The following is a 22,763-nucleotide window of genomic DNA, read 5'->3' as shown; positions in this document are numbered from 1 at the left end:
ACAGTCCCATGCAATCCCCCTTTTACTGTTTTTAGTTAGTTAGATGATTTCAGGGGGTCATGTTAATTCCAGTTGCATGGTGTGTACACATCCTTGCCTCTGCTGTGGAAGAGTAGATGGGATGGCCATGTAAACACACAACTTGGGGCTTTCACCACTGATCAATGCCACCCCATGCACTTTCTGAAGCTTTCTCTGTCACGCGTGTTCTCTAATTACTGTCTTACGTCAACTTAAACCCAGATCTCTAATGCCTGACCATTGATCAAGCTCAAAATACCCTGTTTCCTTGTAGTAAATTATTACAGTATGCACTCAGGCTCCTAAAATATGCTTTGAACTTTTGTACGTCACTTTGATTTCATTACCAGTGCAAAACAGGAATGGTTAAATGCCTCATTACCACTTGGTATGCTCTTTAATTTACATTATTATATCACGATGTTTTGTGCACTTATTCAAACTTTGCTTCAGCTTCATAAACTCCACAGTTGCCGCTGCTTACCCCCGGCTAAGAGAGTCAAGAGTGTTTACGTGTCATATGTAACGGAACAGAACAATGAAACTCTTACTTGCAGCAGCACAACAGGCATCTAAACACAGTACTCAATAATTAATATAAAAACGTGACAAAAAAATAAGTGCAAATAATAAAACGCCCAATGCATTGCAAAACACAACAAAGCCGAAAGTCCCTAGTGCAACCAAAACAGTTCACACTTGCGCGACGGTTCGGAGTTTGGTTGGAGTTCGGAGTTTGCAATAGCCTGATAGTTACATAGAAACATAGAAACATAGAAAATAGGTGCAGGAGTAGGCCATTCGGCCCTTCGAGCCAGCACCGCCATTCAATATGATCATGGCTGATTATCCAGCTCAGTAGCCTGTACCTGCCTTCTCTCCATACCCCCTGATCCCTTTAGCCACAAGGGCCCCATCTAACTCCCTCTTAAATATAGCCAATGAACTGGCCTCAACTACCTTCTGTGGCAGAGAATTCCACAGACTCACCACTCTCTGTGTGAAGAAATGTTTTCTCATCTCGGTCCTAAAAGACTTCCCCCTTATCCTTAAGCTGTGACCCCTGGTTCTGGACTTCCCCAACATCGGGAACAATCTTCCCGCATCTAGCCTCTCCAACCCCTTAAGAATTTTATATGTTTCTATAAGATCCCCCCTCAGTCTCCTAAATTCCAGCGAGTTGTTGGGAAGAAGCTGTTCCTTAACCTGAATGTCACAGTTTTCAGACTGATCTCAGAAAGTAGAGTCTGCATGTTTCTCAACAAAAGTGACAAAAACTATTTGTATCCTCTCGACCACTGTCATCCCAGTGCCAAAACGAGCAAGATCTCATGCAGCAATCACTACTGTCCAGCGGCCCTGACATCCACCATCATGAAGTGCTTCAAGTGGCTTGTTATGGCACACATTAAATCGGGCCTACAAAGCAGGCTTGATCCACCACAGTTTGCCTACCACTACAACAGGTCTCCTTGGCCCTACACTCATCCCTAGAACACCTGGATAACTGAATTAATCTCAGGGCGGCACGGTGGCACAGAAGTAGAGTTGCTGCCTCACAGCACCAGAGACCCAGGTTCGACCCTGACTATGGGTGTTGTCTCTACGGAGTTTTGTACGTTCTCCCTGTGACCTGCATGGATTTTCTCCAGGTGCTCCAGTTTTCCCCCACACTCCAATGATGTACAGGTTTGTAGGTTAATTGGCTTTGGTAAAATTGTAAATTGTCCCTAGTGTGTATAAGATAGTATCAGTGCGTGGGGATCGCTGGTCAGTGCAGACTCGTGGGCCAAAGGGCCCGTTTTTGTACTGTATCTCTAAACTAAACTAAGTTATACAAGAAAAGGAATGGAGATAAGGCAAGCCAATTAGGTATTGTTATTGGTTTATTATTTTCTCGTGTACCGAGATACAGTGAAAACCTTTTGTTTGCGTGCTATCAAATTAAATCATAGAATACTGCCCGGGCGGCCGCCATTGGTGGAGCGGGAGCACGTTGCCGCTGGCTGGGTGAGGCCACGTGGGGCGCGGGGTGGTGACGGCACCTTGTCCCGTATTTGGGAGTGAGGATCTTGTTGGACTGGAGGAGACTCACTGTGATGGATGTTTCTTTTCTTTTGTTTTTGTGTGGGTTGTGATTGTGTGTGAAATTGTTCATTTTTATTGCTCTATTGCTGGACTGTGTGTGACCTTTCATTTCACTGCACATCTTGTATGTGTATGTGACAAATAAACTTGACTTGACTTGAAGTTGGCAACCCTAAACACAAGTAGATATTTTGGTAAAGAAGGCGTATGGTATACCAACATTCATTCATTAGAACATTGGACATAAGAGTCAGGAGATCACGATCCAGCTTTGTGGGATTTTGGTGAGGCCGCATTTGGAGTATTGTGTGCAGTGCTGATTGTTCCATTACAGGAAGTACCTGGAGCCTTTGGAAAGGGTGCAGGGGAGGTTTACCTGAATGATGGTAGACACAAAAAGCTGGGTAGGAAAATAACTGCAGACGCTGGTACAAATCGGAGGTACAAATCGGAGGTATCACAAAATGCAACTCAGCAGGTCAGGCAGCATCTCTGGAGAGAAGGAATGGGTGACGTTTCGGGTCGAGACCCTTCTTCAGACTGAATGATGCCTGGATTATGGGATATTAGCTACAAAGAGACATTGCACAGACAGATTGTTTTCTCTGGAATTCCCAAGGTTGAGGGGAGACCTGATAGAAGTGTAGAGATTTATGAAAAGGTGGACAGTCAGAGCGGAAATATCCCATGTTCGGGGGTAGAGCTTTAACGTGAGAGTGGCAATGTTTAAAGGAGATGTGTGGGGCTGGTTGTTTACACAGAGGGTGATGAGTGGCTGGAACTGCCAGAGGGTGGGGGGGGAGGGGGGGTGTTGGGGGGGTGGTGAATGCATATGTGATAGCGGCATTTAAGAGGTTTTTGGATCGGCACCTCGTTACCCCTCCCCCCTCTCCCGCCACCCACATTCCCTCCTCTAGCTTCACAATTCGCAACTCTTCAATCCTTTTGTCTCATCCCTGCGGTTTTAATCTCTAGCCTTTGTTCCAACCATCAGTCTGTCTAAGCGCCCCCTCACGTGTGTCTATCTATTACCTACCACACTCTGTCTTGCCTCTCCCGCACTCTCAGCCTTCTTTCCCACCTCCCCCCCCCCCACTCCCCAAAATCAGTCAGAAGGGTCCCGATCCGAAACGTCACCTGTCCATGTTCTTCAGAGATGCTGCCTGAGTCGCTGAGGTTTTCCTGTACGTTGTGTCCTTTTAAGCAAGTCCTGAGTTGCCCAAGTTTGGCCAAACTCGCCTGAAACTTTCCTATCCATGTTCTCATCCAAACGTCTTTCCAATGTTCTTATTGTACCTGTCCCAACGACTTTCATTCAAGTGTCCTGGTAAAACTATCAACTGGAAGACAATGGTGACCCGGCGTGGGGGGGGCGGCTTGTGGGCGCCTGGCTTGGGGGCCTGGCTTGGGGGCCTGGCTTGGGGGCCTGGCTTGGGGGGACCGGCGTGGGGGACGATGGTGACGTGGCGTGGGGGGACTGGCTTGTGGGGGACCTGGCGTAGGGGGCCGGCGTGGGGGCCTGGCTTGGGGGGACCGGCGTGGGGGACGATGGTGACGTGGCGTGGGGGGACTGGCTTGTGGGACCGTGCGGGCCTGCGTGGGGGACCGGCATGACGGACGGTGGGGGCCCGGCGTGGGCTCGGCGTGGGGTGACTGGAGTGAGGGACGGTGGGAGGCCGGCATGAGGGACAGTGGGGACGTGGTGTGGGGAGAGGGACCGCCGTGAGGGACGGTGGGAGAACAAAGGGGGGCCCGGTGTGGGGGAGGGGGGAGGGCACTCTAGTTTAGAATCCTCTGCCCAGGGGATAAGTCTGTGTTTGTTTGTTCGTTTGTTCCGGTGAAGGCGCTGTGCACACTGCAGCGAGACAACAGTCACTTGTCTTGTTCTTTTTGTTTTCACTTTTAATTGAAAGTTTTTATGTACCTTGTTGTATGTTTTATCGTAACGTACCGTATCATATCGTAGGATGAGGGGAACCTCATTTAAATTTACCAAGTAGTGAAATGCCTAGGTGGGTGTGGAGTGGATGTGGAGAGGATATTTCCATTAGTGGGAGAGTGTAGGACCAGAGGCCACAGCCTCAGAATAAAAGGACGTAACTTTTGAAACGAGATGAGGAGGAAGTTCTTTGGTCAGAGAGCAGTGAACCTGTGGAATTCATTGCCTCAGACGGCTGTGGAAACCATCAATGGATATTTATAAGGAGGAGATTGATGCATTCTTGATTAGTACGGGTGTCAGAGGTTATGGGGAGACGGCAGGAGAATGGGGATGAGAGGGAAAGACAAATCAGCCATGATTGAATGGCGGAGTTGACTGGATGGGCTGAATGGCCTTATTCTGCTCCTATCATTTATGAACATGAATATTGATGCATCAGTATTGAATGATTCTGGTGACCAGCAGATACATAAGGGATCAGAATCCTATTGAAAACCTACCCAACAGTGCCCCACTCCTGACCACAATCAGGAACCATTCATCAAACGTCAGATCTGTTTTACCTTTGTTCAATTCATAGAATAAAGGGGTTAGAAATCTACCTCTTGTGTTTCACTGCGTCTTTCAATCTGCTCACACCTGTGTGGAAGTAGACCCAGATGTTTGGTAATCATTTAGATATCTCAGTGCGGCACCTCAGGCCACACTTGTTGTATGAATTATTATGAAAAGCAGAGGCCAATTACCTATGTGGCCATTTTTGCTGATTTACTCCATGTGAATTATGGTGAACCACATTGAAACGTATGGATCCGCACAGCAATATAATGACAGCTTCATGTCATATGACATTCATTATTAGATGTAAAGAGTAACCCGGAGGAGCAAGAATCTCGGGCTGCCAGCACTTCTTGCTGAAAACCATCTCGCACATTTGCTTCATTCCCCTTCCATGTGGCTGCGATTGATGTTGGGATGATATTTCAGAAACACAACACTATGGTGTTTCCCACCGGGTGAATATCAGGCTAGCGCTGATTATGATGGGAAGGAACTGCAGATGCTGGTTTAAACCGAAGATGGACACAAAAAGCTGGAGTAACTCAGCGGGTCAGGCAGCATCTCTGGAGGAAAGGAATAGGTGACGTTTCGGGTCGAGACCCTTCTTCAGACAAAATCCGTTTCTCGATCCGAAACGTCACCTATTCCTTTTCTCCAGAGATGCTGCCCGACCCGCTGAGTTACTCCAGCCTTTTGTGTCTGTCTTCAGATTATGGTGGCATGGATTGGACCATCTGGTCCTCTCATGTTCCCCTCTGTCTCTCTCCCAGCCTGAGATCAATTTGACTGCTTCAATTTTCCAGCATTTTATCCATTTCAGCAGCGGGTGCAAAACTGACAAGTTAAAGATTAAACTTGAAGGTTACCCTGCATCGTGCATTCATGTTTTTGATGAAGCAGATGTTTTGTGCCAAGCCTCGTTTTTTAATACGCTGGCTGTATCACGAGGATGGAAATCCAAGCACCCGTGAAATTGGTTCAACTCTACATTCCAGCGTGCAACACGATCGGGAGGAGTTGGCCTTTAACGTGGCATGAAGGAAACGGGACTTCCTCCCTGCTTTCTGTTTGGGTTGCTTTGAAGTGAGAGGGAAAGATGTTGTCAATTTGGAAAGGGTTCAGAGAAGATTTACGAGGATGTTGCCAGGACTCGATAGTCTGAGCTATAGGGAGAGGTTGAGCAGGCTGGGCCTCTATTCCCTGGAGCGCGGGAGGATGAGGGGTGGTGATCTTATAGAGGTGCACAATATCATTAGAGGAATAGATTGGGTGGACGCACAGAGTCTCTTGTCCAGAGTGGGGGAATCGAGAACCAGAGGGCATAGGTTTAAGGAGAAGGAGGAAAGGTTTTATCGCAATCTGAGAGGTAATTTTTTTTACCCAAAATGTACTAGGTGTATAGAACAAACTGTTGGAGGAGGTAGTTGGGGCAGGGACTAAGCAACATTTAAGAAACATGTAGACAGGTACATAGACAGGACAGAGATATGGGCCAAGTGCAGGCAGCGGGATTAGTGTCGATGGGACATGTTGGGCGGTGTGGGCAAGTTGGGCCAAAGGGCCTGTTTCCACATTGTATGACTCTAAGCTGGTTTTAGGGTACGGCTAGCCCCTGGGATGAAGACGGGAATAGATGAAAGAGAAGAGGCTCGGTCAGACCTAAAAACCGATGCTGTTCAGAGGTGTTATCTCCACACTCAATGGAAGCAAACACCTCCCTCATCACCTGTATAACTGCTGCTCAACAAGGCAACTCTGGAACCACTTCAACCATTGACAGTAGAATGACGCAGTAGTAGAGTTGCTGCCTCACAGCACCAGAGCCCCGGGTTTGATCCAGACTACTGGTGCTGGCTGTATGGAGTTTGTACATTCTTCCTGTGACAGTGTGGGCTTCCTCCTGGTGCTCTGGTTTCCCCCCACATCCCCAAAATGTGCAGGTCTGTAGGTTAATTTGTTTCTATAAATTGTCGCTGGTGTGTAGGAGGGAGCTAGTGTACGGGGTGATCGATCGCTGATCGGCGCGGACTCGGTGGCCGAAGGGCCTGTTTCCACGCTGTATCTCTAAACTAAAGTCAAACTAAAGGAAGATAGACACAAAATGCTGGAGTAACAGTGGTTCGGACAGCATCTCAGGAGAAAATGAATAGGTGACGTTTCGGATCGAGAAACGGATTTTGTCTGCAGAAAGGTGCTACCTCCTGCACCCTTGCAGAACTCACTGAATTCATTAACTTTACTATTAATTTCCATCCTGAACTCGTTCATCTGGACCATCTCCGACATGTCCCGATCGTTTCTAAATCTCACCGTCTCCATCACAGGAGGCAATCTATCAACTGAACATCCATTATAAACCCACTAACTCCCATAGCTATCTAGACTTCACTTCTCTCCAACCTGGTTCCTGGAAAGACTCTATCCCTTAAACCTAATTCTTTAGATAGAGGCTCTCACTAGGGTCACCTCGATATCCCGCAGCTCCGCTCTTGCTCCCACTCCCCCCACTCATAACAGGGTGAGTGTCCCCCTTTGTCCTCGCCTTCCACCCCACCAGCCGTCACATACAGCACATAATCCTCCGACATTTCTGTCACCTCCAACGGGATCCCACTACTGGCCACATCTTCCCATCTCCATCCCTTTCTACTTTCCACAGAGACCATTCCCTCCGCAACTCCCTGGTCAACTCGTTCCTTCCCACCCAAACCACCCCCTCCCCAGGTACTTTCCCCTGCAACCGCAGGAGATGCAACACCTGTCCCTTTACCTGAGACCTGCCCTTTTGCCTCCCTCCTCAACCCCGTCCAAGGACCATAACAGTCTTTCCAGGTGAGGCAGAGGTTCACTTGCACCTCCTCCAACCTCATCTACTGTATTCGTTGTTCCAGGTGTAGACTCCTGTACATCGGCGAGACCAAGCTCAGGCTCGGCGATCGTTTCGCTGAACACCTCCGCTCAGTCCACCTTAACCAACCTGAAATCCCAGTTGCTAAACACTTCAACTCCCCCTCCCATTCCCAATCTGACCTTTCTGTCCTGGGCCTCCTCCACTGTCAGAGTGAGGCCCAGCGCAAATTGGAGGAGCAGCACCTCATATTTTGCTTGGGCAGCTTACACCCCAGAGATATGAAATGGGGTTCACCCCAGCTTCTCTAACTTCAAGTGACCCTTGCTTTCCCATCTCTCTCCATCCCCTCTCCTTCCAAGTTCTCCGACCAGTCTTACTGTCTCCGACTACATTTTATCTGTTTGTTTTGTTGTTACCTTCTTCCAACTAACAATGATCTATTCTACATTTCCCTTGATCTCCATTCCCTTTGTCCTGTTTTCATACCTTACACTTCCTTATCTATGTACCTTCCACTCCCCTGTCATCAGTCTGAAGAAGGGTCTCGACCTGAAACGTCTCCCATTCCTTCTCTCCAGAGATGCTGCCTGTCCCGCTGAGTTACTCAGTCTGAAGAAGGATCTCGACCTGAAACGTCACCCATTCCTTCTCTCCAGAGATGCTGCCTGTCCCGCTGAGTTACTCCAGCATTTTGTGTTTAGCTTCGATTTAAATCAGCACCTGCAGTTCCTTCTTACTCACACTAAAGGAAAGTGGAACTTCTTCTGGAACAGATTTTTGATGTGCCGGATTGCAGGTGGATTGGCCTCTGTAAATAGCCCCTGGTGTGTAGGGAATGGGTGAGGAAGTGGGATAAAATACAACTAGTGTGAACGGGTGATCGATGGCCAGCATGGACTCAGTGGGCCGAAGGGCCTGTTTCCACGCTGTATCTCTAAACTAAACAAAACGAAAACATTGCTTTCTTATAACACATGCAATTGTTGACGTGATTGAGAAAGAAAATATGTAGAATAGACAACGTTGCTCTTTGGTTCATTGGAAACAACATCAGTCTGTCATTCCCAACATATGTTCTTTGAGCAGAATCCTTTCTCTGCCACAGTGGAAGCAGTTGGGGAAGCTATTAGCCACAGCTGGGCCTGTTCTGTTGGTCATATTCATACAGTCATTCAGCACGGAAACAGACCCTTTGGCCCATCTTGGCCATGCCGACCAAGATACCCCATCTACATTAGTCCCGCCTGCCTGTGTTTAGCCTCTTTCCTATCCATGTACCTTTCCAAATGTCTTTTAAATGTTGTTATAGTACCCATCTCAACCATCTCCTCTGGCAGCTTGTTCCATACACCCACCGTCCACTATGTGGTTCTTTTTAAATCTTTCCCGTCTCATCTTAAATCTATGTTCCCTGGTTTTTGACTCCCCTAACCTGTGCATTCACCCTGTATATTCCCCTCATGAATCCATCCACCTCCATATGATCGCCTCTCAGTCTTCTGCTCTCCAAGGAATAAAGTCCAAGCCTGCCCAACTGCTCTCCATGATTCTGGTGAGTTTGATCGCATAAACTTGCACAGTTACTGCAGATAACTGGTGTCTTTGGACTATCTTTGATTGGACTTTATTGGCTTTACCTTGCACTAAACGATATTCCCTTGTCATGTATCTATACACTGTGGACGGCCTGATTGCAATGTACAGTTTCCAATTTAGTTTATTGTCACGTGTACGGAGGTACAGTGAAAGGCTTTTGTAGCGTGCTATCCAGCCAGTGGAAAGGCAAAACATGATTACAAGCGAGCAATTTACAGTGTACAGATACATGATAAGGGAATAACGTTTAGTGCAAGGTAAAGCCAGCAAAGTCCAATCAAGGAAAGTGTGAGGGCCACCAATGAGGTAGATAGTAGTTCAGGACAGAGTAGTGTCAGGCGTTATGGGGCAGAGGCAGGGGAATGGGGTTAAGAGGGGAAGATAGATCAGCCATGATTGAATGGCAGAGTAGCCTTGATAGACGGAATAGCCTAATTCTACTCCGATCACTTATGACCTTATGACTGCTCATGTAATCATATATTGTCTGCTGGATGGTTAGCATGCAACAAAAGCTTTTCACTGTACATGACAATAAACTAAACTGAATCATGATACGATCGGAAGCATCCAAGGTGCAGGTAAGAGAGGTCGAATGACGATGAGTTAAACATTAGTAAGGGAGAATCCTCTGCTGAACACCTGCCTGACGCTGGCAGTTGCTCAACACTAGGATTCCCTTCAGGCATTTCCCCACTCCCCTGACATCAGTCTGAAGAAGGGTCTCGACCCGAAACGTCACCCATTCCTTCTCTCTCTCTCTCTCGAGATGCCGCCTGTCCCGCTGAGTTACTCCAGCACGCTGTGAAACATCACCCATTCCTTCTCTCCAGTAATGCCGCCTGACCCGCTGAGTTACTCCAGCTTTTTGTGTCTGTCCTTGAGGCATTTATTGCTCAATATTGATTAGGATGCTCTTTCATGTTGATTTGAATTATTCAAATCCTGCCATAATGCATTGAATTCCAGGGCTATTTTTATCAGGCTATTCTTGTATGATTCAGTCCGTTCAATAATTACTCACCATTTCATGGTAAGTAAACATTGTTTTTACTAATAATTAAATGATGGGATTTTCTCAGGATTCAAGTGGTGCGAGCTTAATAATTAATGCCATTAAATCAAAAATCACTGCCCTTGATGATGATGTCCTTGTACATAACTAAAAAGAGAAAGAATTATAATTATTTATTCTAAACCCTCTCAGCAATGTGCTGCACAGGGCAGGCATCTCCAACAATGGCCTGAGCATGTTGTGTTTGATATTAAGTATGCCTTACGCTTATACAGCTATCTATGTGGTGCCACGGCATAAACTTGCACAGTTACTCCAGATAATTGGTGCTATCAGCTAACTGTTAAAATGCCCGTGGCACATTGATACATCCTACTATGTGCACACAACATGGGTTTCAGATGTCCGCTATTCTGCTATTGCACCAAAAGATGTCCAGTGGATGCTGGTGTGAAATATTTGTAGGTTAGTAGTCAATTTGGGCTGGCTCCCTAATTCTCTCAAGGAACCATCCAATTTCCCTCTACTAACACACTACTCTGCCTCACTCTGGTCCTCAGCCTCAACAACTTCTCCTTCGACTCCTCCCACTTCCTCCAAGTCCAAGGCGTAGCTACGGGCACCCGCATGGGCCTCGGCTATGCCTGACTCTTTGTAGGGCACGTTGAACAATCCCTATTCTCGGCATACACTGGCCCTATCCCCGAACTCTATCTCCGTTACATTGGTGACTGCATCGGTGCTACCTCCTGCACCCATGCAGAACTCATGGAATAATTCTCTCAAGGATCAGGTAGATGCACAAAGTCTCTTGCCCAGAGTAGCTGAATTGAGGACCAGAGGACATAGGTTTAAGGTGAAGGGGAAAAGTTTTAATAGGAATCTGAGGGGTAACCTTTTCACACAAAGGGCGGTGGGTGAATGAAACAAGCTGCCAGAGGAGGTAGTTGAGGCCAGGACTATCTCAATGTTTAAGAAACAGTTAGACAGGTACATGGATAGGACAAGTTTGGAGGGATGTGGAGCAAAGGCAGGCAGGTGGGACTAGTGTAGCTGGGATATGTTAGCTGGTGTGGGCAAGTTGGGCTGAAGGGCCTGTTTCCATGCTGTTTCACTCTATGACTCCATGACTCTATGTCTAATAAGATGATGTTCAGTCCGGCCTCTCACAGTCATTGATCTCTCATCTGGTTTTAGGAAGCTGCTGACCTATCCAACTTTATGAAGGTACATGTATCTCCCAGTGAAAACCAAGCATTCCAAACCATTTATAGACACAAACCGCTGGAGTACCTCAGCGGTACAGGCAGCATCTCTAGAGAGAAGGAATGGGTGACGTTTCAGGTCGAGGCCTTTCTTCACACTGTTCTAAGCCATTTATTTACTGATGAAACTATAGTAATCCTGCCGCAGCTCATCCAGTAGCTGGGATGGGGACGGGGTCTGTGGGACTGGGGGGGAGCTGGAGACGTCGGGCGTGAGGAGCAAGGGCCGGTCGGAGGGTAATGCCTCCGGAACCTTCAAGCTGGCACCCACGGGACACAAAGTTGGCCAGGCCGGGAGAGGAGAGGAGAGGAGGGGGACATCGGGAACTGCTCCAGTACATCGAGCGCACGGGCCGACCGGACTTTGCACTTTGGAAGTGACTCCATTTTGGTGGTGCACTTGTGCAACATGGCTTTAACTGTGTGGTTGCTTATGTAACAAATAAAACTCCATTGAACCATACCAGTACATCTACAGCATTGTGTTTGATCTTACATTGGTATCAGCGTTACAAGAGACAAATATCTCGTGTCCTATGTCCAGAGGTGACAATAAAATTACTGTAGACCATCCTAGATCAACGAAAAACTTGACAGCCAATTTAGATTTAAACAGCAGTGAAACAACAACTTTTTTGATGGTATTAGTTGAGTGATTAATTTTGAACAGATCACTAGGAGGGTTGCCCAAGTGTGTGCCTTACTTTACAGTAGCCAAGACGTTGGTTTAACACAAAATGCTGGAGTAACTCAGCGGATCAGGCAGCATCACTGGAGAAAAGGAATAGGTGACATTTTGGGTCAAGACCCTTGTTCAGACTAAGAGTCAGGGGAGAGGGTAACTAGAGATAAGTACAAAGAACAAATGATGAGCTCCACCTTTCCTTGGTCGTTGTTGCTGGCTTTGATTTGACCTTTTGCATTCCTTTCTTTCATTTGTTCAATGCAGCTTTCCATACCTCTAGTTTCCCTCTCCCCTGACCCTCAGTCCGAAGAAGGGTCTCGGCTCGAAACGTCACCCATTCCTTTTCTCCAGAGACGTTGCCTGAGTTACTCCAGCTTTTTGTGTCTATCTTCGGTGTAAACCGGCATCTGTAGTTCCTTCCTCCATAAGTTGGTTTAGCATCTCAGCCGACAGATGGCCTTTTTTTGGTATCAAAAATAATTTATTTAATTACGATGCGAAACGAAACTGTGGTAACCCACCCACCACCATTGTACAAAATCACCACTTTATCGAAGACACTAAATTTTCAAATAATTATAATACAATCCTTATTGAGGATACACTCCACCCCAGCGGTGCCCAGCGGTCCCGGAAATGCCCCAGGGTGCCCGTGGGCAGTGCGTAGTCCCTCTCTAACACCACCCGGGCACGGACGTAACTCCGGAAAAGGAGCAGGCAGCCGGCTCAGGCAGAGCCCTCTTCCGCCTGGCGCCGTGACGTGAGGATGGCCAGCTTGGCCAGGGCGCAGATGGCAGCTTTGGGTGGAGGGTCAAACGAAAAAAAATTATATTTAGATGATGTTCATTCTTGTTGTCCTCAGCAATGGGAGAGCTTTCTCCATTTGATTTTGTACTGAAGAGATGGCTAAGATTAGATTGAGTTTTTTTTAGTTTGGAGGAACAGGCCCAGGTGTTGTGGTCTCTGAAGTGGAGCTTCAAACTGTAACATCACCTAGAAGTTAAAGTGCCCAAACCCTGAGCAAGTTCGTGCCTAATGACATTCTTCCATCTATACACTAAAACTCTCATCTGTTTGTTTGTTTGTTCCTGAACTACAGCCAAAACGCTACACGATAGCGCCACAATTTTAGGCCCACCTTACTCACCGTTGTCCCTTTGGTGCTAATGGAAGAAGTTTCATTGAAATCAGTGTAATATTTTAAAAGTTATTCACGGTTTAAAGTTTAAATCTATCTCCTGGGGAGGGAGGGGGGAGGGAGAGAGGGAGGGATGGAGGGAGGGGGGAGGAGGGAGGATAAGGGGGGTTGAGGGGGATGGAGTGGGGGTAGGGAAAGGGGGAGGGGAAGGGGGAGGGGAGAGAGGGGGAGGAGGGAGGGAGGGGGGATGGGGGGAGGGGGGGGGGGGGGAGAGGGTGCTGCACCAATGCAGGAGAGGTTTGGGCCCAACGGGTCCACTTGGTCTAGTACCCTTTATAAAAGTGAGCAGATTTCAAATAAAAAGAGATTGTCTGAGATTGTCCAGTGTTGAGCTTCATATCAGAGAATATCCTCTGCACCAGGTCCAACACAATGCTTTGTGTTAGGGTGGGTCCAGGAGATTTCAAAACTCATGTTGAGGTATTATTCAAGAATGAAATAAATTAGGAACAGATGCCGAAAATTACAATTCCAAACTGTGCAGCAAAGCTAATATATATTTTTAAATATTCCACTTTTTCACAGAAACTTTAACAGACAGTCTTGCTTTACAGTGAATAAAATCACGAATACTGGGACCATTTAGACTAAATTTCCATCTCCTTAATCAATGAATTATTCTCCTTTACAGTCTGTTTAAAGGGCAAAATGCCACCATAAACAATCATCCCTTCTCTTTAGAGATTTGGTTACCACATTTCAAGAAAATTCTCGCTGCTCAGACAGGAACTTGCTTTAAGTATTGGGATCGTTTGACTCAGAATACCTTTAAAATATGCTGAAACTATTTAAATTTGACAGTCTCAAAATATATTAAGAAAAGGAATACTCTCTGTTTCAAAGTTAAAAGAGTTCAAGTAGATTTGCTGATTTTATAGATTCCTTATGAATATTAAAAGCAAAAATGTATTTTCTGTGTGAGCACCGACCGGCCTTACGCTGGCTATCCCACTGAGCTGCCTTTTATCATTTACAAGTAAGTGCTGTCAGATGTGTCCAGGTCTTTGTTAACTTCACCCAGGGAAGCCTCATATCCCATAGGAAAGGTTCATGGCCACGACCTGACATTTAGGTGAGGTGTTGTTCGCAGTTAAAGGAACATATCAAGGTGGCACGATGGCGCAATGGTAGAGCTGCTGTTGTAAGGGGTTTTCTGCGCCGAGCTTTCACCCGACCTACGGTCCCCGTGCCTTGCTCTGATCCCTTGACCAGGCTGCGCACACTGGTTCCCCGTGAGTGGTTCGACCCACTCACCCCCTACGGTTCTAGACACTGGACTTAGATGCAGGAGCGTTTATAGTGCAGAAAAATTCAACCAGACCAGATTTGAAGACCAGGGTTTAAATGGAAAAGGCTTTTATTGAGCGCTTGGGACTATTGTCCATGAATACTTATACACAGTTCTATTAGACTTATGCACAACTACACGAATACTTAGACACAGTTCTAAACGACATATGCATGACTGTAAGATGGGGAACGTACGACACATCGCAAACTTGACCAACACATATTCATTTACACACCCACGTTTATTCAAACCACCCTCCCCTCTACACTAAACTATGTCCAGGATGTGCAGGATCGGGGTACATGCTCACCATGGGGCTATTACTGGGGTTACTGGCTGTTCGTGCTGCTTCTCCGCTGCTTTCCGTAAGGGTCGTGCTTGTCCCCCGAGTTTCTTCCTTCCGTTTCTTGCGTTCCTTGCAGGTTTTCTTGCAGTATTTCTTCTCGAGTTACTTGCCTGTTCCTCTCTCTTGCAAATGAATTTAAAACCCAAAAGTCGTGGCCAGTTATACTATTCTGACCCGTCCTATCTCCCGCCAGATCTCGGGATCTCTTTGTTTAAAAGATATGTATTGAGTTTTCTCTCTGATCTGCGCTTATGTCCGGGGGTACCGGGGATGGCCAGACGGTGTTAATTGGTATTTTGTTGCGAGGTGATGGGTTTAACTGGTTTCCCATCACCTACCAGGTAGTTTTCTATGGGCTATTGTGCCCCCTTAACGAGATTAACTGTGTAGGTCGGCTTGGGGCATTGTGAGTATGCTGATGTCAGCGCCCCAGTGTCTGGACTTCGACCTGGTTTCGCAGGTTTCTGCATGGCCAATACCCATCCATTGTTCTGGCCGTGGCTTTGCAGAAACCTAGAGACTGGGCTGTAAGGTTTTTGCTTTTGTGGCTGGTCACAAGGTCCTGCAGCTATCTTAGGACCCACGGATTGTGACATCCCTTAGTAAACTGACCGCAGCCTTTCTCCGCTATCAGCCCCAGACTCCCGTTTAAAATGTCCAAACTGCAGCTTTTTGGTTTGGTGTTGCTTGCAGAATGAGGGAAAACTTCTCAAATCTTACACTGTCTTACAGCGCCAGAGGCCCGGGTTCGATCCAAACTACGGGCGCTGTCTGTACGGAGTTTGTACTTTTTCCCCGTGACCTGCGTGGGTTTTCTCCGAGATCTTCGGTGCTCCCACACTTCAAAGATGTACAGGTTTGGAGGTTGATTGGCTTGGTATAAATGTAAATTGGCCTTGTTGTGTGTCGGATAGTGTTAATGTCTGGGGATAGTGTTAATGTACGGGGATCGCTGGTCAGCGCGGAATCGGTGGGCCGAAGGACCTGGTGGGCCGAAGGACCTGGTGGGCCGAAGGGCCTGTTTCCACGCTGTCTCTCTAAACTAAACTAAATTAAACTAAAAATTACACAGAGTGACTGAGGGGTGGTGTGGATAGGGTTACTGTAAAACATAATTGCATTAATGATAAGGAAGAACAAAATGCAAGAGGTTTCAAGAGTGAGCATGTGTGATGTTGTGCTCTCTGACTTGGACACAACATCTCTGTGGACATCACAGCCTTAGACAGCACACAGAGGATCTGACTGAAAACCAGATGGATGTTAATCTGCTGCCTAGGCCCAAGGGCCTGGGAGGGAAAGTGTAAGAATGGCTCACAGCAAACTGACGTTGAATAATCTGGGTTGAAATGTGACTGGAGTTACTACTTAATTAGTCTTAGGAGAATGGGGAGAGGAGGATTTGGGGAAAAATAATCTTTTCATTTGCGTTCAAACTGTGTTTTATGCCTCTCGTAGGTCTCGTTCAAGAATACTTAATGAAATTTTCTTCATCAACAGTTTTAAAGGTGTAAGCTTTATTTTAATCGTTTACTTTAAATTTAATCGAGCAGACCATTAAAATAACAATAGAGATTGCATGCACATTTGAAATATGTTCTGGGTAATATCTGCTGTACATGGAGTCATTGATTCATACAGTATGGAAACAGGCCCTTCCGCCTAACTGATCCCAGTTGCCCACGTCTGTGTCCCTCTGATCCAATCCTATCCAAGTATCCAAGCTGTTATAGTACCCGCCTCTAGCAGCTCATTCCATGCACCGACCACCCTCCGAGTGAAAAAATATTAAATCTTTACCTTCTCACCTTAAACCTCTGTTCTCTGGTTTATGATTCCCTACCTGAGGTAAAAGACTGTATTCACCCGATCTATTCCCCTCATGATTTTATACATCTCTATAAGGTCGCCCCTCAGCCTCCTGCACTCCAAGGAATAAATCCTAGCCTGCCCAACCTCTCCCTGTACCTCCGCCCCTCAAGGCCTGCCAACATCCTCATAAATCTTCTCTGCACTCTTTCCATCTGAAAGCTTATATTTTTCTGCTTACGTATTCAATCCCCACATGATTTGTGCAGTCAGGGAATTCATTAACAGTCAACTTTTACACTGTTTATTGCAGTTTGACCAGCCAAGGAGAACTAGGTTATAAAACATACCTGTCCTCATCAGACAAACCGAAACAACGGGACATTTAAATATAGGTACATTGTCAGATTATGGAAGAGCTGTGTCTCTCTAATTTGACTTCTTCCATCCTCATAGCGGAATAACATACAAGAATGGAATTTATTCATTGTTGCCTTTAATGTCTATTGAAATCATCCTTTTACAACATACTGATAAGGCCATGAGGTCATAAGGTCATAAGGAATAGGAAAATTAGGCCATTCGGCCCATCAAGTCTATTCCGCCATTCAATCATGACTGATCTATCTCTCCCTCCTAACCCCATTCTCCTGCCTTCTCCCTATAACCTCGGACACCTATATAAGATCAGAAACCCTAAGTTCCAAACTTAGATCACTGGTCCAAAGTCAACTTTTAACACTCAGACCTGCTATAGTGTCACAATAGACAATAGACAATAGACAATAGGTGCAGGAGGAGGCCATTCGGCCCTTCGAGCCAGCACCGCCATTCAATGTGATCATAGCTGATCATTCTCAATCAGTACCCTGTTCCTGCCTTCTCCCCATACCCCCTGACTCCGCTATCCTTAAGAGCTCTATCCAGCTCTCTCTTGAATGCATTCAGAGAATTGGCCTCCACTGCCTTCTGAGGTAAAGAATTCCACAGATTCACAACTCTCTGACTGAAAAAGTTTTTCCTCATCTCAGTTCTAAATGGCCTGCCCCTTATTCTTAAACTGTGGCCCCTTGTTCTGGACTCCCCCAACATTGGGAACATGTTTCCTGCCTCTAACGTGTCCAACCCCTTAATAATCTTATACGTTTCGATAAGATCTCCTCTCATCCTTCTAAATTCCAGTGTATACAAGCCTAGTCGCTCCAGTCTTTCAACATATGACAGTCCCGCCATTCCGGGAATTAACCTAGTGAACCTACGCTGCACGCCCTCAATAGCAAGAATATCCTTCCTCAAATTTGGAGACCAAAACTGAACACAGTACTCCAGGTGCGGTCTCACTAGGGCCCGGTACAACTGTAGAAGGACCTCTCTGCTCCTATACTCAACTCCTCTTGTTATGAAGGCCAACTGTGACACATTTCAAATAATTCATATGCATTGTGTCTCTTCGTGTCCATATCAATTCACGTCTCTTGGCTGATCTGCTGTGGGGTTTGATCCTTGTCTTTTCATGAATTGCACATGAAGATCACAGTTTGCTCCTTTGTCTTCCAATATATAATGACACTATATATTGTCGTGTGGCACGGTGGCACAGCGGTAGAGTTGCTGCCTTATAGCGCCAGAGACCTAGATTTGATCCTGACTACGGGCGCCGTATGTACGGAGTTTGTACGTTCTCCCTGTGACTGCGTGGGTTTCCTCCAGATGCTCCGGTTTCCACCCACACTCCAAAGACATACAGGTTTGTGGGTTAATTTGCTTTGGTAAAAATTGAAAATAGTCCCTATTGTGTGGGATAGTGCCAGTGTACGGGGATCGCTGGTGGGCGCGGACTCGGCGTGCTGAAGTGCCTATTTCCGTGTAGTATCTCTAAAGTCTAAAGACAATTGTGGAAGTGGCGAAATACACGTAACAACTGTGGTAGATATCCATCTGACAAGGTGCATGGAATATGTCTGCTCATGGTTCATTGTCTGAGTGTGATTTCAAACAAGGATAAATGTTAATGTGATCTACCCTAGCTTCAGTTAGGTTTATGCATTTAAATAAATGTGCACATCACTCCAATAGGTTGTTGCATCTAAAGGTTAGAGGTGAATTAAAGAGCAGCCATACTTGAGTTTAGTTTATGAGTTTAGTTTATGAGTTGAGTTTATTGTCATGTGTACTGAGGTACAGTAAAAAGCATTTGTTGCGTGCTAACCAGCCAGTGGATAGACAATACTTGATTACAATCGAGCCATCCACATTGTACAGATAGCATTGTTAAAGTAAGAAGTGGTGCTGTTGGAGTAGAGATTTAAAAGAGTGGAGTGACCTAATGCGTGATGTTGGGAGCTCCGACCGTCCCGACGTGGCAACTCCAACAGCCTGACCGCGGGATAAGACGGCAGGGGAAGAGAAAAAGACATTCTGGCCTTCCATCACAGTGAGAAGGGACTGGAGGAGACTCACTGTGATGGATGTTTCTTTTTGTTTGGTGTTAGTTTGTGATTGTGTGTGTTATTGCATTTTTATTGATTATTCTTATTGGTCTATTGTTGAACTGCGGGTAATGTTTCATTTTACTACACATTTATGTGTATGTGACAAATAAACGACTATTGACTATTGACTATTGATCTACTTCTGTTGCCAGCACACAAGAGTGGCCTGGCTTGGGTCTTGTTCCACAGTTCTGGGAAAGATGAAATAACTGGTCTTGTTCGACATTTTCTAAACTTTAAGATGCCGAAAGGACATCATTTTTTCCAGTTAGCTAATACCCAGATGTCAAACTATGAAGAATATTGAATGGTAGATTGTATTGAACCAGGCAGTACTAATTGTGTGGGTGTAGAATGAAAGGATGTTAGGTCCATTGGCCATTTAGTCTGTAACAACAATAATCAGAAGATAATTTCATCACTTTGCAAAGAATGATTACAAAATGCATCACTGCTTTGAAAAATAGAATGTTAAAGCAGAAAATGTTTGCATAGTTGAACTTGCTTAACTCTGCCAAAGGCAAAGACAGTCTTACGAGAATAAGAATTTTAAGAGAGCGGAAATATAAATAATAGATGTGGTCTCATAAGAGATGGACTGAAACAACATTTGCTCTCAATGAATAGCATCTCCACTGCTTTGCATTTAATTATTATAACTTTTATTTCAGGGACCAAACCATAGAAGTAAAATTGTTTGTATCATTGAGACACCAGCTCGCCTGTTCACTCCGCAATGTAAATATTGCCCCGCTCTTTCTGGTACAAGAACCTAACTTGGTTTCCTTGATTGGGAAACCATGCGTTTAGTTCATAGAATCATGGTTAAATGCCTCAGAATGGCCGCTACAATATTGACCCCGTATGGAATAAGAGAATACCAGGACTGATCCTGAGAATTTGAAGATTTCGTTTAGTTTAGTTTGGAGATACAGCGCAGAAACAGGCCCTTCGGCCCATCGAGTCTCCACCCACCAGCCAACCCCATACATTAACGTTACCCGACACACACACGAGGGACAATTTAACATTTACACCAAGCTAATTAACCTACAAACCTGTACATCTTTAGAGTGTGGCAGGAAACCGAAGATCGCAGAATAAACCCACGCAGGTCACGGGGAGAACGTACAAAGTCCGTACAGACAGCACCCGTAGTCAGGATTGAACCCGGGTCTCTGACGCTGCGAGGCAGCATCTCTACTGCTTTGCCACAGTGCCGCCCCATCATGATAGTATTTGTAATGTAGCTAGAAGCGTGGACATTCCTTTTCCAATGTATGCATCTGAATGTTCATCTGGTCCTGTTGTGGAGAAAGGCCATATGCCTGCTAGACAGTAACATAATAATGTCTAAGACATTAGCCTACACCAATATTGTTTTTATCCCACACCAATAGTTTAAAGACTCAATATGTAAGTAGTTTGCATTTCCAGTTTATAAGTAAAACTGTGAGCCTCAATGCACTAGTTCAGACAACAGTGTACAAAATCATGAGAGGAATAGACCGGGTAAACGCACAGAGTCTCTTGCCCAGAGTAGGGGAATTAAGGACCAGACGACTCAGGATTAAGGTGAGGGGAGAAAGATTTAATAGGAACCTAATGGGTAACTTTTTCACACAAAGGGTGCTGGGTGTATGGAACGAGATGCCGAAGGAGGTAGCTGAGGCAAGTACTATCGCCACATTTAAGAAACATTTGGACAGGTACATGGATAGAACAGATTTAGAGGGATATGGACCAAACGCAGGGAGATGGGACCAGTGTAGATGGGTCATTTTTTAGATTTAGATTTAGATTTAGAGATGCAGCGTGGAAACAGGCCCTTACATTTACCCAGTCAATTAACCTACATACTTGTACGTCTTTGGAGTGTGGGAGGAAACCGAAGATCTCGGAGCAAACCCACGCAGGTCACGGGAAGAACGTACTAACTCCGCAACAGACGTCGCGCGTAGTCAGGATCGAACCTGAGTCTCTGGCGCTGCATTCGCTGTAAGGCAGCAACTCTACCGCTGCGCCACCGTGCCACCCGTGCTTGCTGGCGTGGGGAAGTTTGGTCAAAGGGCCTATTTCCACACTGTAAGACTCTATGACTCTAATGGGAAAGTCTAGGACCAGAGGACATAGCCTCAGATTAAAAGGATATACCAGTCAAAAGGAGATGGTGAGGATTTTTTTTTAGTCAGAGGGTGGTGAATCTGTGGAATTCAGTGCCACAGACATCTGTGGGGACCAAGTCATGGAGTACTTTTAAAGCGGAGAATGACAGGGTATTAATTAGTAAGGATGTCATCTAAACATGTCTATAAAATAATGAGGCATTGAGAAGGTAGATATTCAGAATCATGGGAGGGATATCAATACAAGAGGACATGGGCTTAAAATGTCCCACTTAGGCGATTGTTTAGGCGACTACAGACGACTAGACTGTCGCCACACGGTTGCCGGGGTGTCGCGGGCACGGTCGTGAGTCGTCTCAAAAGAGTCGTAGAGTTTTCTGGTCGCTGCTGGATTTTGAAATGCTTAAACATTTTGGCGACTTTTGGTTTGAAGCCAATGATCATACCTTGACGTCTCCTGACGGGGGCGCTGTCGTAGGATGTCGCCAGGTGACGTAGGTTGCCGCCGGTGCTGACTTCGGTGAATTCCATTGGCGACTACCCACGTCAACCTACGTCAACCGGCGACAGGTACCGGCGTCAAAACCGGAGGTGAAAATAATGTGAATTGTCTTCAGTTGTCGCCGACACGGTCGTGGCTTGTCGCGGGTGGACATAGGTTGACTTCGGTTGTCGTAGGTTGCCGCCTGTGTGGTCGTAGGTTGTCGTAGGTGCGGTCGTAGGTGGACGTCCTAAGTCGCGACGATTGGGTGGCCGGTTGTCGGTAGCTTGCCGCAGCTTGACGTCAACTGGGTGGTAGGTTGTTGTAGCTTGTCGTAGACATTGTCGTAGGGGGATCCAGTCGCCGTTTTTTTGGTTAACTGCAACGACTATGATAGTCATCGGTAGTCCCCTAAGAAAACACTTAAGTGGGAGAGGCCCCTAAGGAGTTTTAAAGGAGATTTGAGGAAATAATTCTAGTACACATAGAGGCTGATAGTTCATAACTTATAGAAGCTGAATTCAACCCATCAGGTCTATGCCATACAATCATGGCTGATCTCTCTCTCCCTCTCAACCCCATTCTCCTGCCTTTTGCCCATAGCCCCTAACACCCGTACTAATCAAGAATCTGTCAATCTCCGCTTTAAAAATATCCACTGGCTTGGCCCCCACAGCCATTCGTGGCAATGAATTCCACAGATTCCACAGACCTGGAACTTGTCGACCTGTATATCTGCAACTCGTGCTGGAGGAGGTGGTCAAATCCGGTATAATTACTACATTTAAGAGTGATTTAGGGCAGCACACGGGTGCAGCTGTAGAGTTGCTACCTTACAGCGCCAGACACCCAGGTTCGAGTCTGACCTCGGGTAATATCTGTACGGAGTTTGTACGTTCTCCCTGCGACTGCGTGGGTTTTCTCTGGGTGCTCCAGTTTCCTCCCATACTCCAAAATGTACAGGTCAATTGACTTCAGTAAAAATTGTAACTTGTC

Source organism: Rhinoraja longicauda, chromosome 29, assembly GCF_053455715.1.
Source record: "Rhinoraja longicauda isolate Sanriku21f chromosome 29, sRhiLon1.1, whole genome shotgun sequence".
NCBI lineage: Eukaryota > Metazoa > Chordata > Chondrichthyes > Rajiformes > Arhynchobatidae > Rhinoraja > Rhinoraja longicauda.
Note: the sequence above shows the minus strand (reverse complement) of the source record.